The sequence below is a fragment of the Pelobates fuscus genome, chromosome 5 (genome assembly GCF_036172605.1).
Source record: "Pelobates fuscus isolate aPelFus1 chromosome 5, aPelFus1.pri, whole genome shotgun sequence".
Taxonomy (NCBI): domain Eukaryota; kingdom Metazoa; phylum Chordata; class Amphibia; order Anura; family Pelobatidae; genus Pelobates; species Pelobates fuscus.
The window spans coordinates 327,587,619-327,593,618 of NC_086321.1; the positions used below are offsets into that span (position 1 = coordinate 327,587,619).

Consider the following 6,000-nt stretch of genomic DNA (forward strand, 5'->3'; position numbering starts at 1 on the left):
TTTCCGAATTAGCAATTAATAGGTTACCTGCTAAAATAAAATGTGGAATTCACTTTAAAATTCGGACAGCTCACACATTAGTCACCCAGTTACCGCATGATAATCAGGAAGTTGATTTATTTTGTCAGCATCAGAACTTTTTTTTTTTTATGTGAGCAATGTACTACTGTAGTGACCTGAGAAGAATTAGGCTAGAAGATAAATAGCTGAGAAAAATATATGTGTGCACGCATTTATATCAAAATATATCAAACTAGAAGTTAAAGCGGCACTGTCATGCCGAATTCCGTTTTTTTTTTAACCCCCCTCCCGCCTCAACTACATCCAATCGACCCCCTAGTCATCCCCAAATGCCCCTATGCCCCCCACATTACCTATTTTTTATTCTTTATCTTCTGCCCCGATCTATATTCAGGGCGCCGCCATCTTTGTGTGGGTAGGTGAAGTCCCTGTGGGACACGTCATCTACCCACACTACACAGACTGTGAGATTCCCGCACATGCCCAGTGAAACACCTGGACATGCGAACGGGAATTTCACCTATTCATTCATTCATCAGACAGACGAATGAATGAATAGAAAAAATCAGACGAACAAACTAACACTGTGTATCAGTGTTAGTTTGTTCGTTCGGTTTATTACAAGGAGGGAGCTACCGGCGTGCAGCTCCCTCCTTGCATTATGTAAAGACAGAAGCGGCAGGGAGCAGTGCTCCCCACCACTTCATTAGCCCCCCAGGTCCTCCCCTCACTCTATGGGGGTCAATATGACCCCCATAATAGCACAAGGGAGATTCAAATCTCCCCAATGCCCCTACTCGCTATATCGCGAGTAGGGGCATGTCCACTAAACAGTGAGCAGCCTGTGGCTGCTTACTGTAAAAAAAAAAAAAAAAAAAAAAAAAAGGGTAATAAGGGGGGGACGGGGGACCTACTGTCCTCCCCCGCCGGCCCCCACCCATGGACGGCGGGTGGGGGCCATAATGGGAATGAGGGGGGACCTACTGTCCTCCCCTCAGGCCCCCACCCCTGGGCGGCGGGTGGGGGCCATAATAGTAATAAGGGGGGGGGGGACCTACTGTCCTCCACCCCCCGGCCCCCACCCCTGGGCGGCGGGTGGGGGCCATAATAGTAATAAGGGGGGGGACACCTACTGTCCTCCACCCCCCGGCCCCCACCCCTGGGCGGCGGGTGGGGGCCATAATAGTAATAAGGGGGGGGGACGGGACCTACTGTCCTCCCCCCCCCGGCCCCCACCCCTGGGCGGCGGGTGGGGGCCATAACAGTAACAAGGGGGGGGGGGGGACCTACTGTCCTCCCCCCCGGCCCCCACCCCTGGCCGGCGGGTGGGGGCCATAATAGTAATAAGGGGGGGGGGGGATCTACTGTCCTCCCCCCCCCCCCGGCCCCCACCCCTGGGCGGCGGGTGGGGGCCATAACGATAATGGGGGGGGACCTACTGTCCTCCCCCCGCCCCCACCAAGGTGACTAGGGGTGCCCAAGCCCCTAGTCACCCACCCCCCACCCCCCACCCAAATAAAAAATGCCCCTACCTACCCCCCTCACCCTAAAAAATAGTGAGGGGGGAATAAAATTGCTAACCTGTAAAGTAAAATTAAACTTACCATTCGACGTCTTCTTTTTTCTAAAATCTTCATTTTTCAGCCCCAAAAAAGGCCAAATAAAAAACCATCATAGCCGTCGAACTAAAAATAAAATAAAAAACCCGAGCGCAAAAAAAAAAACCGACGAAAAAGAAAAAACCCGAGCGCACAAAAAAAATAATCCATCTTCACCCATGGAGGGCTCCGCGCAGACTGAGCTCCGCAGGGCGGGGCAAGGCTTATAAAGCCTTGCCCCGCCCTGCAATTAGCCTAAGAACACTCTGATTGGTGGGTTTAAGCCAATCAGAGTGCTCTTTGTCATTTTACAAGCGTGGGAAAGTTCTTTGGAACTTTCCCACGCTTGTAAAATGACACAGAGCACTGTGATTGGATGGATTTCAAGCCATCCAATCACAGTGCTCTGTGTCATTTTACAAGCGTGGGAAAATTCTTTGGAACTTTCCCACGCTTGTAAAATGACACAGAGCACTGTGATTGGATGGATTTCAAGCCATCCAATCACAGTGCTCTGTGTCATTTTACAAGCGTGGGAAAATTCCAAAGAACTTTCCCACGCTTGTAAAATGACACAGAGCACTGTGATTGGATGGATTTCAAGCCATCCAATCACAGTGCTCTGTGTCATTTTACAAGCGTGGGAAAATTCCAAAGAACTTTCCCACGCTTGTAAAATGACACAGAGCACTGTGATTGGATGGATTTCAAGCCATCCAATCACAGTGCTCTGTGTCATTTTACAAGCGTGGGAAAGTTCCAAAGATGGATGGATTTCAAGCCATCCAATCACAGTGCTCTGTGTCATTTTACAAGCGTGGGAAAATTCCAAAGAACTTTCCCACGCTTGTAAAATGACAAAGAGCACTCTGATTGGCTTAAACCCACCAATCAGAGTGTTCTTAGGCTAATTGCAGGGCGGGGCAAGGCTTTATAAGCCTTGCCCCGCCCTGCGGAGCTTAGTCTGCGCGGAGCCCTCCATGGGTGAAGATGGATTATTTTTTTGTGCGCTCGGGTTTTTTCTTTTTCGTCGGGTTTTTTTTTTTGCGCTCGGGTTTTTTATTTTATTTTTAGTTCGACGGCTATGATGGTTTTTTATTTGGCCTTTTTTGGGGCTGAAAAATGAAGATTTTAGAAAAAAGAAGACGTCGAATGGTAAGTTTAATTTTACTTTACAGGTTAGCAATTTTATTCCCCCCTCACTATTTTTTAGGGTGAGGGGGGTAGGTAGGGGCATTTTTTATTTGGGTGGGGGGTGGGTGACTAGGGGCTTGGGCACCCCTAGTCACCTTGATGGGGGGGGGGGGGGATTTACTTAGTGCCCCCACCCGCCGCCCAGGGGTGGGGGCCGGGGGGGGGGCAGTAGGTCCCCCCCCCCTTATTACTATGATGGCCCCCACCCGCCGCCCAGGGGTGGGGGCCGGGGGGGGGAGGACAGTAGGTCCCCCCCCCTATTACTATTATGGCCCCCACCCGCCGGCCAGGGGTGGGGGCCGGGGGGGAGGACAGTAGGTCCCCCCCCCTTGTTACTGTTATGGCCCCCACCCGCCGCCCAGGGGTGGGGGCCTGGGGGGGGGGAGGACAGTAGGTCCCCCCCCCCTATTACTATTATGGCCCCCACCCGCCGGCCAGGGGTGGGGGCCGGGGGGGAGGACAGTAGGTCCCCCCCCCTACTACTATTATGGCCCCCACCCGCCGCCCAGGGGTGGGGGCCGGGGGGGGAGGACAGTAGGTCCCCCCCCCTCTTATTACCATTATGGCCCCCACCCGCCGGCCAGGGGTGGGGGCCGGGGGGGAGGACAGTAGGTCCCCCCCCCCCTACTACTATTATGGCCCCCACCCGCCGCCCAGGGGTGGGGGCCGGGGGGGAGGACAGTAGGTCCCCCCCCCCCCTTTATTAACATTATGGCCCCCACCCGCCGCCCAGGGGTGGGGGCCGGGGGGGAGGACAGTAGGTCCCCCCCCCTCATTATCTTTATGGCCCCCACCCACCGCTCAGGGGTGGGGGCCGGGGGGGGGGGACAATAGGTCTCCCTCCCTTATTTTACTTAACGGCCCCCACCCGTCAATTAGGGGTGGGGGGCAATATTTTTTTTTTTTTTTTTCTACAGTGAGCAGCCACAGGCTGCTCACTGCTTACTAGACATGCCCCTACTCGCGGTATAGCGAGTAGGGGCATATTATTTACTAATACCAAGTCATTTTTACTTGGTGTTAGTAAATTTGGCTGAAAGACCAGTTTAGGTCTTTCAGCCTTTTAGTAGATAGCTCCCTGATACCGTGGGAATTAGGGAGTTATCTACTAAGCGGCTGCAAGATGCAGCCACAGCAATGAATAGGATCGGAGTTTCATTCATTTGAATGAAATTCCGATCCGAACAAAGTACCGAATTGCATCCTAACACCAATGGAGAAACAGTGCTCATTCTGTTAGGATGCAATTCGGCAGTTTTGCCGGCGTTCTGTCTAAGTGACAGGACTTTCGGCAATACTGACAGGAAGCATTGTGGGAACAGGGAGGAAAGCTAGGGATCATGGGAAAATTGCTCTGACCAGCGGAAATGAAGCACACTTTGCTCCTCCGCTGGTCAGAGCTGGTCAAGCGGAGGAATCCCATAAGACAAAGAGTCCCTACTTTGTCTTATGGTTTTAAAGAAAACTAAAGAAGAATGGAAGAAATGAATAACAGATCCCGAGAGAGGGTGAGAAGAGGAAGAGATTGAGGAAAGGTAAGTTCGGCATGACAGTGCCGCTTTAAAGTGTTTGTAATGTGCGCAGTCAGTCCAGTAAGGGCCCTACATGTATATTAAAGGATCACTATAGTGTCAGGAAAACAAAGTGGTTTTCCTGACACTATAGTGCCCTGATAGTGCCCCCACCCTCAGGGTCCCCCTCCCGTGGCGCTGAAGGGGTTAAAACCCAGCGGCTTACCTTATTCCAGCACCAGGCTCCCTCAGTGCTGGTGACCTTTCCTCCCCAGCCAACGTCACAGGATCCAAATGCACATGCGCGGCAAGTGCCGCACGCGCATTCAAGCTGTCAATAGGAAAGCATTTCTCAATGCTTTCCTATGGACGCTCTGCGCGACGGAGGCATAATATGCCTCCAGCGTCGCAGATGCGCCTCTAGTGGCTGTCCAGGAAGACAGCTACTAGAGGCTGGCTTAACCCCAAATGTAAACATAGCAGTTTCTCTGAAACTACTATGTTTGCATCTGAAGGGTTAAAACCTGAGGGACATTGTACCCAGACCACTTAATTGAGCTGAAGTGGTCTGGGTGACTATAGTGTCCCTTTAATATAAGCAGCTGTGCCTTCGATGTGTGTGTGTGTGTATATATAGTATATAAACATATTATCCTCCAGTTTACTATAATGTATATACAGACGTGGGATGCCAGGCTCCCTGTTGCAATATTCTGGTTTGCCCATACACTAATTCAACCCTTAACATAATGTGTTATAATAAGAATATATTAAAAACAATAGAGCCTGGGCCATGGCCATGTGTCAGTTTATCAGCAGTGAAGTAAAAGCAGGTCATTATCCAGTTAATCAGCACACAGTAAAGCTGCTCTGTTATTATATATGGGCAGACACAGACGATGAATAATAATAACAGCTTATTCTATCTATATAATACACTACTACACTGGCAATGGGCCATTTATCCCTGGGACCATGAATACACAGAGACATCACCATTCAGCCACACTGTATGCCATTATTATCTGTGTTTCCACCATATTTACCTGCCTCCCCACAGCCAGCTTCTGGTGCTTCGGCCCATCCGCTTCACACCGGAGCCGCCATGTCGCTTCCTAACCCCCTCCACCGTTAGTTACGCCATAAGCGTATCTATGCAACCAGCGTAACCTTTACGCTATCCGTGTAAGCGAGCGGACGTAAAGAAGCCCCCTCTCGCTGCAGCCTCGTCAGCTGTCTTGTCTAAACTCCCCCTTGCGCAACGATTCCGCAGCTGGCGTGGAAGGGTTACGCAAACATCGTCAACGCACAGATGTTACGCAAATGGAGCAAAATAACGGTGCATCTTCTGTCATGACTGCACAGCTGTGTGGGCGTTACCAGCACAAATCCTGACCAATCGGCTGACAGGAGGAGGCTCAATCCAGGCCAAGTCCTCCCTGCTTACTTGTTGAATAGCACAGTCTGCTGCCCATGCTTGTGGTGGCTGCACTATACTGATATGCAAGCAGAGGGACTCTATCAGCTCTGGCATAAACCATAGTTAATAATGTTGTGTACTGATAGCAGAGGCCAGGAGGGCCCTGGTTAAACTAGCTCTCAATATAGGATGTCATTTCCCTAATGCTGCAGTTTGCCAGCCACCAGTGTGGGTCCTAAAAACAAATTTATTTTAA

At 51.1% G+C, this 6,000-nt stretch overlaps 1 protein-coding gene across 1 annotated transcript in view; it reads right to left on the reverse strand.

Annotated features, from left to right (window-relative positions):
* MARCHF2 (membrane associated ring-CH-type finger 2) overlaps positions 1 to 5,676 on the reverse strand; it is a 47,872-nt gene extending 42,196 nt beyond the window's left edge. The window contains exon 1 of the mRNA XM_063453248.1: positions 5,371 to 5,676. The gene's annotated coding sequence lies outside the window, so the exon portion shown is untranslated. The remainder of the gene's footprint in view (positions 1 to 5,370) is intronic.
* Between the last annotated feature and the right edge of the window lie 324 nt (positions 5,677 to 6,000).